Raw genomic sequence first — 13,193 nt, forward strand, 5'->3', positions numbered from 1 at the left:
AGCAGGATGATAATTGTCCTCAGGTAAAAGGGGTTCGGTATCATGAATTATGTTGCAAAAGTAAGAACAAAACACTAAATCCAACAATCTGCCACTGATATTGATAACAGAATTATATTGGTTGAGACCAGATAAATTAATAAAATTATAGATAAAGTTACATTTTGCATTAGTAAGATTATGAGATAATTGATCGAAATGTGGAACATTGAAATCACCAATAATTAAAACATTTTTGTCTGAAACATAAGATTCTAGTAGATCAAGGAAAGCTTCAAAATTCTCAGTAGATACATCAGGTGGAACGTAAACGGTCAATACTAATATGCTTGAATTCTTGAGGATACACTTGCAGCCAACAATATCAATCATTGGAAGCGATTCACAAATAAAGTTCAATTTCAAAAGTTCACAAGTAATATATTTTTTAACTGCAAGAAGTACACCACCACCACGATATTTATTGTTGATACCATAAGTTCTATCACATCTGAAAACATTGAAACTGTCGCAAAAGAATTCAGAGTTGTGAACATCGTTCCTAAGCCATGTTTCAGAAAAAGCGACGAAATCATAATCAAGATAACTAGATGCGAGCAGGCAGTCGGAAATTTTAGTGTTGAGTCCACGAACATTTTGATAGTAACATGTAAAGACATTACTATCTGTGGGCGAAATTAGTTTAAAGAAACAATTCGAGGAACGCCATTAATGTATTTAATTTTAAGATTAACTTCACCTTTTTTCTCGCGTTCAAGTAGCTGAGCTTTCAGTCTTTGATAATAAAGTTGTTGCCTTGGTGTCCGATCCTCACTGATAATCAAATTCTTGAAGTGGACATTATCCTTAATTTTCTTGCAGTTGAACAAAATTTTCTTTGGTAAGTTATTATCCTTGAAGATAACTTTAAGCGGTCTTGGCTTAGTCCTTTTTGAATCATATTTACCCAATCTATATAGTTCGAAGCTCGACGGAACACAAGGTACTCCTAATGAAGCTTCAAATATATTGTTAATCATATTAGTATCAACACTTTTATCATAATTGTTTACGTCATTAAGAGGCTCTTTGGCGTTATATATTATGATATTATATGAACGTTTATTGCGTTCAGAAGTCTCTTGAACTAATGCTTCAAATTGTTCATCATCCAGAATATTATTGTTGCAAGACCTATGATCTTTTAGTGCAGCAACTTCTCGTTGTAGCTGCATTAACATACTCTTGATATCATTCAGGTCATTACCGAGATTAGCACATGAATTGCAATTCCACATTATTCCTTTTTTTGATGATATTGCTCGAACATCAGCCAAGCTCAAGTTCACGCATGAATACTTAAACTTTGTTTTGCACGAAATACATGTCACCATCTTCATCAGGCAACAGCATGAACACGTATTTTCCAAATTCATAATATTCAAGAATTTTATGATTAGAAAATACTTATATTAAATTCAAAATATTTTATATGATTTTGACAATGATGTTTTTTTTTTTTTTTTTTTTTTTTTTTTAGCTATTTTTATTAAATAACTTGAGTCAGTTGTCGATTCAGCAGGACTTATATCAGCCAAATTTTCCAGTGGGATTGTTTCAAAGTCTTTTACCGGCTGGAGGTATATAGGAAAAAATAAATTATATTGAATTTGAACATAGGGTATTAAAAAATAGTAAATATGTTATAACTCACCGGTATATTTTCGCATGTTTCAATTTGTTTGCTTAATATTCCAGTTTTTGTTCGTGGTCCAGTGGTCAATGATTTTTCCAAATAGTTAAATAAATGGCGAAGTGGAAGTTCGTTAAAGTGGAGAAGACATACAAACCAATGCAGTGGCCTGTTTAACTGAATTTCAAATCGACGTAAAATACCATTTTTTACGCCTGTATTTGCTGGTTCACCATCGCAACATATGCCTATCAAAGAATCGAGAGCTATTCCTTTATCGGCGAAAAACTCGTTTAATTTGATTACTATACTTTCCGAATCTTCATTTTCCAATTTTGTGTAACCCAACAGTTGGCCATTCGGTTCCTTTAAAATAACTAAATGCGCTTCTTTAATCATTCGTGGGTGAAACTTCTTATCGATTTTTTCCATGGTAATAGAATCATTTTTTCGGCCGTCGAATGAAAATGCTATTAATTCAGAAGAATCATATCGTTTGTGTAGAGCTTGCCTATTTTTCTGCCTCTCACGAACGCTTTTATTTTTATCCATAATGACAGGATTGCCCCAATCATCCGTTATGCCCAGGTCACGCAGGATTGCCGTCACCACGCCAGAACCAACTCTATCAGAAATTGCAAATCTGTCGCACATTAAGGCATAGCTTGGAGCCTTATATCTTCGACTATATGGACCACGTTTTATATTAGAAGTATTTTGTGAAATTTCCGAACTGCTTTTAAAATCAAAATCAACATGTGGAGTATATGTCTCACCTGGAGTAATATTGCTAGTTATTGTAGATTCTGATACTTCATCTTCAATTTTTATAATATATTCTGGTATCGTAGATTTCCTCTCATTATGTTGATCCATCATAAACGGCGCCTAAACGACGCTAATGGAATACCATGAAAGGCGTTGGTTGCTTAAGACAGCAGGACGGTGGCCATAGAAGTTGGAATCCGCTAAGGAGTGTGTAACAACTCACCTGCCGAAGCAACTAGCCCTGAAAATGGATGGCGCTAAAGCGTCGTGCCTATACTCGGCCGCCAAGGCATGAGAAACGTTCATAATAGTTCGTTTTGACGCCCTGGTGAGTAGGAGGGTCGCGGTGGTGTGCGCAGAAGGGTTTGGGCGTAAGCCTGCCTGGAGCCGCCATCGGTGCAGATCTTGGTGGTAGTAGCAAATACTCCAGCGAGGCCCTGGAGAACTGACGTGGAGAAGGGTTTTGTGTGAACAGCCGTTGCACACGAGTCAGTCGATCCTAAGCCCCAAGAGAAATCCTATGTTGATGTTGGTGTATTTTATTTTGAATAAAATTTCACACCCATCGGGCGAAAGGGAATCCGGTTCCTATTCCGGAACCCGGCAGCGGAACCGTTTACAAGTCGGGCCCTCGCAAGAGAGTTCGTCGGGGTAACCCAAAATGACCTGGAGACGCCGTCGGGAAATACGGGAAGAGTTTTCTTTTCTGTATGAGCGTTCGAGTTCCCTGGAATCCTCTAGAAGGGAGATAGGGTTTGGAACGCGAAGAGCACCGCTGTTGCGGCGGTGTCCGTATCTTCCCCTCGGACCTTGAAAATCCAGGAGAGGGCCACGGTAGGTGTCGCGCCGGTTCGTACCCATATCCGCAGCAGGTCTCCAAGGTGAAGAGCCTCTAGTCGATAGACAAATGTAGGTAAGGGAAGTCGGCAAATTGGATCCGTAACTTCGGGATAAGGATTGGCTCTGAGGATCGGGGCGTGCCGGGCTTGGTTGGGAAGCGGGCGTAGGCCGATGTGCCGGGCCTGGGCAAGGTGAAATTGTCCTTGTGACTTAGATCCGAGCTCGGTTCCGTGTCCAGGCCCCCCGCGGATCTTTCTTGCTGCGAGGTTTCTGTGCCGGCTTCGGTCGGTCAGTCGTACCCTTGGGCCGCCATTCAACGGTCAGCTCAGAACTGGCACGGACTAGGGGAATCCGACTGTCTAATTAAAACAAAGCATTGCGATGGCCCTAGCGGGTGTTGACGCTATGTGATTTCTGCCCAGTGCTCTGAATGTCAACGTGAAGAAATTCAAGCAAGCGCGGGTAAACGGCAGGAGTAACTATGACTCTCTTAATACTTAATGCATACCTCCCCAGGAAATGGAGGACTCGGCCTACCTCGATTGGAAAGAGTTGCTTTTTACTCTTTCCTAAAATCAATGGCTAGATGTCGAGATTCTGGAGACCCAGTATTAGAGGCACTATGGGAGCAGAGCAATGTAAGCAATAGAGTTGCTGAAATGGCACATCGCGCAAATATTAGAGGCCCGCTCAACATAAAGGCCATTGAAAGCGCGAAGCGAAGAGCTGTCGAGGACGAGTTCCGAAGATGGGCGAGTTGCGCGTCCCAGGGCATGGGAGCTACAATGTTCCGAAAGGACACTATTGGAAACTCCTGGCTCTGGAAGCCCCACCTTCTCAAAGGTAATTCTCGCTATATCGATGCTCTTCGACTCCGCAGCAACACATTTGGTTGTCGAGCAGCACTTGCTCGCGCAATACCAATGAGCGATATAACATGCCGACGATGCCATTCTGCCAATGAGATCCTTGGACATGTACTAGGCCAGTGTACATTCGTAAAGCCGCAGAGAATTCACAGACACAACGAAATCGTGTCTCTATGTCGAAATGAATTCATCGATAAACACCCTGCTGGGCGTTACATGATTGAATCATCATTTACGGTCGATGGAAAAAGGTTAAAGCCCGACCTCATCTTATGGGATGCTGAGGAATCATATATCGTCGACGTTACAGTCAGACTTGAGCAGGGAAATTCTCTCGGAAAAGCGAATATGGAGAAAATCCTTAAATATGAGTGCCTCTACCCAGAGGTACTCAATATCACCGGAGCAACACACTGTCGGGTTCTCCCGATAGTTGTGGGATCCCGTGGTTCCCTACCCCCCAAAACCCTATTAAACTTATCCCTTCTTTCCAAACGCCCCAAACACATTGGCTTAACATCAGTACTGGTTGCATTAAGAACATCAATAGAAATGAGCAATAGGTTTTTAGACGGCTAAGTGCAAGATACCAATAGTCACCATGCAAATAACAATGAATATGATTTTTCCTAAAGCGATATTTAATTCTAACTGCCGGGCGGTGAACTACCAAAGCATACCCGTATGTGTCGGAGCTACGGGGTTCTTTAAATTTTTATTCTTACACTAAACGCAGAGGAAGCAATCACGGGAGGCCCATTGTGTTGTCTGTGTTGTCCACTTTTATGTTATGTGTTATAGCCCTTCTGGCTTTTGTGAGGCATTTGACAAACAACAACATCCCGTTTGTCAAAGGCAGCAGATACCTCCACGCGGTGCCCCGTGGACGGTTTCCGATGGCATGTCATCTTCCAACTCTGGGGTATGCCGTGCGATCGGACACTGACTAAATTCTGCTGTTCCCTAAAGAAGTAGGTTGCGGAAATAACCTGCGAGGGATCCTCTACATCAGTGCTGAATTGGATCAGTAGCGATCCGCATTGCTGTTACTGAACTCCAGTACTGGTGGTTTTTCCTTGCCACATCCGGTGGTGATTTCGATGGAAGGTAATAGTGCAAAGGTAAATCTTGTTAATCCTGCGTCACTATAGACGCTTGATTAAATCGTGGCAGTTAGGGTGCCGATGTCTTGACACGGTACTCTTGTCACGAGAAAATCAAGCGTCTTAATCGCGACTGGTCAATATCATACCAGGAAGTGTCCCACTTTGGGACAGTTTTATAGCCAAATGCCTCGTCATCTAACTAGTGACGCGCATGAATGGATTAACGAGATTCCCACTGTCCCTATCTACTTTCGAGCGAAACCACTGCCAAGGGAACGGGCTTGGAAAAATTAGCGGGAAAAGAAGACCCTGTTGAGCTTGACTCTAGTCTGGCATTGTAAGGAGACATGAAAGGTGTAGCATAAGTGGGAGATAGTAATATCGTCGGTGGAATACCACTACTTTCATCGTTTCTTTACTTACTCGATTGGGCGGAAAGCGTGCGTCGAAAACTTGCGTTCCGACTGTCACGGTTTTCTAGAGCCAAGCGCATAAGAGTGGTGTGAGCCATTGCGCCGATCGCCAACAATACTCTAGCGTGATCCGATTCGAGGAAACTGCTAGGCGGGGAGTTTGACTGGGGCGGTACATCTGTCAAATAATAACGCAGGTGTCCTAAGGCCAGCTCAGCGAGGACAGAAACCTCGCGTAGAGCAAAAGGGCAAATGCTGGCTTGATCCCGTTGCTCAGTGTGCACAGGGACTGCGAAAGCATGGCCTATCAATCCTTTTGGCTTGAACAGTTTTCAGCAAGAGGTGTCAGAAAAGTTACCACAGGGATAACTGGCTTGTGGCAGCCAAGCGTTCATAGCGACGTTGCTTTTTGATCTTTCGATGTCGGCTCTTCCTATCATTGCGAAGCAGAATTCGCCAAGCGTTGGATTGTTCACCCACAAATAGGGAACGTGAGCTGGGTTTAGACCGTCGTGAGACAGGTTAGTTTTACCCTACTGATGAATCGTTGTTGCGATAGTAATCCTGCTCAGTACGAGAGGAACCGCAGGTTCGGACATTTGGTTCACGCACTCGGTCGAGCGGCCGGTGGTGCGAAGCTACCATCCGTGGGATTATGCCTGAACGCCTCTGAGGCCGTATCCTTTCTAGACAAAGTAAGCAACGATATCTCTAAGAGTCTCGTGAGTCGAAAGGCTCAATACAATGTGATTTATTAGGTATTCGGCACACGCCGTTTATCGCACGAGCCATTTTTAGCCGAATGGAGCGCTGGACAGGGGCGATATTCGTCCGTTATATCTGTCTTGCGTACAGCGGTTGATCATGGGTCACTAGTTCGATGTAGAGACTCGGAATCGTTTGTAAACGACTTAGGTACCTGGCGGGGTGTTGTACTCGGCAGAGCAGTTACCACGCTGCGATCCGTTGAGACTCAGCCCTTGGCTTGGGGATTCGTCATGTTGGCTTGACGTCACCCCACGCTATTAGAGCATAAGCCTTAAGCCGTCGCATTGCAGCATGCCACAATCAGTAGGCTTGACAGTCGAAAACTTGTACATGCTGTACATGTGACACTTTTTCGGTATCTACCTAGCTATTTTGTACAACGTGCGTGAGTCAGCACGTAAATCAAAACTTATCGACAAATTCCAATACTAGAAATTTTCATTATTTCTTTCAATAACCATAATGTCAAGAGAATAGTTATAAATATTTTGTAAGTTTACGAAATAATATGTTTTTAAGAGAAACTTTTCATAATTTTTTAATATAAATATATGATATAATTCATTAAATTCTAAATAAGGAGAATGTTTTTTGCTAAATTTCTTGGAAATGCGTACAAGTTGCTAATAAGCAAAGTACGTATAAGTTATCTATAATGCAAAATGCGTGCAAGTTGTCAATGTGTAAAATACGTGCAAGTTGTCAATTTGCAGAATGCGTGCAAGTTGTCAATTTGCAGAATACGTGTAAGTTGTCAATGTGCAAAATACGTGCAAGTTGCTATTTTTATTTAATTTTTGTAATATACTCTAAATAATTAGTAACTTCCAACCTATAAATATTCCGATTCTTTTATAATAAAATATTCAGTATATTTATTTCCTTTTTAACAAAATATTCAGTATTTATATATAATTTCAAACTACATCTAGTAAACTTTTAAGGGACATTAGCGAGTAAGCCTAACCTAGAATCTAGCATCAAAACAGGTTAAAAACATTTTCCGGCTTTTTGAAATCAGTAACTTACGGATACCTCAGACTACATCAAGTAAACTTTTAGGGGACATTAGCGAGTAAGCCTAACCTAGAATCATGCATCGAAACTGGTTAAAAACATTTTCCGGCCTTTTGAAATCAGTAACCTACGGGTACATCAGACTACATCGAGTAAACTTTTAGGGGACATTAGCGAGTAAGCCTAACCTAGAATCATGCATCGAAACAGGTTAAAAACATTTTCTGGCTTTTTGAAATCAGTAACTTACGTGTACATCAGACTACATCAAGTAAACTTTTAAGGGACATTAGCAAGTAAGCCTAACCTAGAATCTTGCATCGAAACAGATTAAAAACATTTTCCGGCTTTTTGAAATCAGTAACTTACGGATACCTCAGACTACATCAAGTAAACTTTTAGGGGACATTAGCGAGTAAGCCTAACCTAGAATCATGCATCGAAACAGGTTAAAAACATTTTCCGGCTTTTTGAAATCAGTAACTTACGGATACCTCATACTGCATCAAGTAAACTTTTAGGGGACATTGGCGAGTGAGCCTAACCTAGAATCATGCATCGAAACAGGTTAAAAACATTTTCCGGCTTTTTGAAATCAGTAACTTACGGGTACATCAGACTACATCAACTAAACTTTTAGGGGACATAAGCGAGTAAGCCTAACCTAGAATCTTGCATCGAAATAGGTTAAAAACATTTTCCGGCTTTTTGAAATCAGTAACTTACGGATACCTCAGACTACATAAAGTAAACTTTTAGGGGACATTAGCGAGTAAGCCTAACCTAGAATCATGCATCGAAACAGGTTAAATACATTTTCCGGCTTTTTAAAATCGGTAACTTACGGGTACATCAGACTACATCAAGTAAACTTTTAGGGGACATTAGCGAGTAAGCCTAACCTAGAATCATGCATCGAAACAGGTTAAAAACATTTTCCGGCTTTTTGAAATCAGTAACTTACGGGTACATCAGACTACATCAAGTAAACTTTTAGGGGACATTAGCGAGTAAGTCTAACCTAGAATCATGCATCGAAACAGGTTAAAAACATTTTCCGGCTTTTTGAAATCAGTAACTTACGGGTACATCAGACTACATCAAGTAAACTTTTAGGGGACATTAGCGAGTAAGCCTAACCTAGAATCATGCATCGAAACAGGTTAAAAACATTTTCCGGCTTTTTGAAATCAGTAACTTACGGGTACATCAGACAACATCAAGTAAAATTTTAGGGGACATTAGCGAGTAAGCCTAACCTAGAATCATGCATCGAAACAGGTTAAAAACATTTTCCGGCTTTTTGAAATCAGTAACTTACGGGTACATCAGACTACATCAAGTAAACTTTTAGGGGACATTAGCGAGTAAGCCTAACCTAGAATCTTGCATCGAAACAGGTCAAACTACTTTTGTAGAAAAATATTGTTTTTGGGTTTTTAGGAATGACATATATTTATTCTATTATTTATTTACATGACATGGTTTAAATACAACATTTTTATTTTTTTAAGTTACATTTTTATTTAAAATAAAATTTCTTACATTTAGCTAATACAATTTAAATAAATTAATATATAAAATCTTGCTTGCTTTCCAGTCGAGGATGCTTTTCACGAGATAGTGGTGTCGCTGTTATAACACCTTCGCGATTTTGCTCTAATACGCGTTTTGATACATTAGCCAGTAATTGAACATGTCTCTCAGTTCCCTGAATGTGGACCGGAATTTTAGGGTCACTCCATGGACACTCATTGCTTTGTAGATATTGTACTAGATGTTCATGAGGAATATTTAGCGTAAAGGCTGGTTCGGATATATTTGAATAATCATCCATATTTATCATATTAGTATAGTCGGTGCATTCGAAATTTATTTCGGGTGTTTTGTAATCTCTCAATTGCGTCAGGTCTTCCACATTATTACGGTAATATAAGATTTTTCTTATAGCTGAATCTCGTATTTCCTTTTTATTATCAAACAACATTGCTAATAAAATATTTTCCGAGTGAGCATAGTATGCGTTTTCTTTAGCAACATTGTTCACAATTTGTCTTAAATTCGAGTCTAAATATTGCGTCCAGCTAATAAATTTATAAAATAATATACTACCATACACCACAGAGTTGTAATATTTAATGTTAAAGTACATTGGAATATATACTTTCATTACGTAGTTTACCAGAATTTTCAAATTTTTGGATGGCTTATTAGTAGTTACATATAACCGAAGTAACCTACTAGCCTTCGTGAGCCAACGGGAATGTGCTATTGGCCCTGGTTTCATGTTAGCTAAGTCTGTCTGTATTTTTAACTTCCCGTAGGGCAAGTTATAGTAATCGCAAAAAAATCAAAAATGAAATTTTTTATATATCTTTACGTTTCAGAGGTTTCTGAACATTTTGGCATACCTTAGAAAAAATGGATGTATGTGTGTGTGTGTGTGTGTGTGTGTGTGTGTGTGTGTGTGTATGTATGTGTGTTTATGTATGTGCGGATACAAATTTTCGTCGACGATTTCGGGGACACGGATCAACCGATTTGAATAATTCAAAAAACATTCGATTCGTATTGGTAAGGAGACGTGCTGATTAGTTTTTGGCGAAGGCAGGTCTAGCCGTTCCGAAGATACGGGGCAAAAAGTGCCGAAAACGGTAAGTCAGTTTTTAAGAGAACGGAGCGTCCGATTTGAATAATTCAAAAAACATTTCACTTATATTGACAAGATGAAGAATCGATAAAATTTTCATGAAGGTAGGTCTAGCGGTTTCGGAGGTATGGAGGAAAAAGTAAAAAAATGAGCCATTTGGCGGTCAAAAATGATCATTAGACATATGCACATCAAATTATCAGATATTTTATAGAGATTTTAACAATAAGTATACATTTTGTTAACATTCCTATGGGTTCCGTACCAATGTTTATGCGTTAGACAGCGACGCGGGGCTCACGCGTTTTATATTTTGTCCCTATGCAGTTAAAGCAGTGCGATTGCTTTGAAAAGAAAGTTCAGATCTTCCACAATATGTCAAAATAAAAAAAAATTTTTTTTCAAAAAAAAAATTGAAAAAAAAATTTTTTTTTTTTTAATTTTTTTTTTCAAAAAAAAGTAATTTTTTGTCCAATTTATAGTTTCTCAAAAATCTTATTTTTTCAAAGTAAGTTTTTTTCAAAAATGTTAATCGTTTTTAGAAAAATAATAATTTTTGGTACGGGAAGTTCCAGCAATTTGCCTTAAGGCACGATGCCTTAATTGCCTTAAGACAGAATTCCACTTACAGCTAGTTATTAAATAACTTGAGTCAGTTGTCGATTCAGCAGGACTTATATCAGCCAAATTTTCAAGTGGGATTGTTTCAAAGTCTTTTACCGGCTGGAAGTATATAGGAAAAAATAAATTATATTGAATTTGAACATAGGGTATTAAAAAATAGTAAATATGTTATAACTCACCGGTATATTTTCGCATGTTTCAATTTGTTTGCTTAATATTCCAGTTTTTGTTCGTGGTCCAGTGGTCAATGATTTTTCCAAATAGTTAAATAAATGGCGAAGTGGAAGTTCGTTAAAGTGGAGAAGACACACAAACCAATGCAGTGGCCTGTTTAACTGAATTTCAAATCGACGTAAAATACCATTTTTTACGCCTGTATTTGCTGGTTCACCATCGCAACATATGCCTATCAAAGAATCGAGAGCTATTTCTTTATCGGCGAAAAACTCGTTCAATTTGATTACTTTACTTTCCGAATCTTCATTTTCCAATTTTGTGTAACCCAACAATTGGCCATTCGGTTTCTTTAAAATAACTAAATGCGCTTCTTTAATCATTCGTGGGTGAAACTTCTTATCGATTTTTTCCATGGTAATAGAATCATTTTTTCGGCCGTCGAATTAAAATGCTATTAATTCAGAAGAATCATATCGTTTGTGTAGAGCTTGCCTATTTTTCTGCCTCTCACGAAAGCTTTTATTTTTATCCATAATGACAGGATTGCCCCAATCATCCGTTATGCCCAGGTCACGCAGGATTGCCGTCACCACGCCAGAACCAACTCTATCAGAAATTGCAAATCTGTCGCACATTAAGGCATAGCTTGGAGCCTTATATCTTCGACTATATGGACCACGTTTTATATGAGAAGTATTTTGTGAACATTCCGAACTGCTTTTAAAATCAAAATCAACATCTGGAGTATATGTCTCACCTGGAGTAATATTGCTAGTTATTGTAGATTCTGATACTTAGGGGATAACTGGCTTGTGGCAGCCAAGCGTTCATAGCGACGTTGCTTTTTGATCTTTCGATGTCGGCTCTTCCTATCATTGCGAAGCAGAATTCGCCAAGCGTTGGATTGTTCACCCACAAATAGGGAACGTGAGCTGGGTTTAGACCGTCGTGAGACAGGTTAGTTTTACCCTACTGATGAATCGTTGTTGCGATAGTAATCCTGCTCAGTACGAGAGGAACCGCAGGTTCGGACATTTGGTTCACGCACTCGGTCGAGCGGCCGGTGGTGCGAAGCTACCATCCGTGGGATTATGCCTGAACGCCTCTAAGGCCGTATCCTTTCTAGAAAAAGTAAGCAACGATATCTCTAAGAGTCTCGTGAGTCGAAAGGCTCAATACAATGTGATTTATTAGGTATTCGGCACACGCCGTTTATCGCACGAGCCATTTTTAGCCGAATGGAGCGCTGGACAGGGGCGATATTCGTCCGTTATATCTGTCTTGCCTACAGCGGTCGATCATGGGTCACTAGTTCGATGTAGAGACTCGGAATCGTTTGTAAACGACTTAGGTACCTGGCGGGGTGTTGTACTCGGCAGAGCAGTTACCACGCTGCGATCCGTTGAGACTCAGCCCTTGGCTTGGGGATTCGTCATGTTGGCTTGACGTCACCCCACGCTATTAGAGCATAAGCCTTAAGCCGTCGCATTGCAGCATGCCACAATCAGTAGGCTTGACAGTCGAAAACTTGTACATGCTGTACATGTGACACTTTTTCGGTATCTACCTAGCTATTTTGTACAACGTGCGTGAGTCAGCACGTAAATCAAAACTTATCGACAAATTCCAATACTAGATATTTTCATTATTTCTTTCAATAACCATAATGTCAAGAGAATAGTTATAAATATTTTGTAAGTTTACGAAATAATATGTTTTTAAGAGAAACTTTTCATAATTTTTTAATATAAATATATGATATAATTCATTAAATTCTAAATAGGGAGAATGTTTTTTGCTAAATTTCTTGGAAATGCGTACAAGTTGCTAATAAGCAAAGTACGTATAAGTTATCTATAATGCAAAATGCGTGCAAGTTGTCAATGTGTAAAATACGTGCAAGTTGTCAATTTGCAGAATGCGTGCAAGTTGTCAATTTGCAGAATACGTGTAAGTTGTCAATGTGCAAAATACGTGCAAGTTGCTATTTTTATTTAATTTTTGTAATATACTCTAAATAATTAGTAACTTCCAACCTATAAATATTTCGATTCTTTTATAATAAAATATTCAGTATATTTATTTCCTTTTTAACAAAATATTCAGTATTTATATATAATTTCAAACTACATCTAGTAAACTTTTAAGGGACATTAGCGAGTAAGCCTAACCTAGAATCTAGCATCAAAACAGGTTAAAAACATTTTCCGGCTTTTTGAAATCAGTAACTTACGGATACCTCAGACTACATCAAGTAAACTTTTAGGGGACATTAGCGAGTAAGCCTAA

The sequence above is a fragment of the Ctenocephalides felis genome, unplaced genomic scaffold, assembly GCF_003426905.1.
Source record: "Ctenocephalides felis isolate EL2017-DRISC unplaced genomic scaffold, ASM342690v1 CF-g0.4_SCAFFOLD_01886, whole genome shotgun sequence".
Lineage (NCBI taxonomy): Eukaryota > Metazoa > Arthropoda > Insecta > Siphonaptera > Pulicidae > Ctenocephalides > Ctenocephalides felis.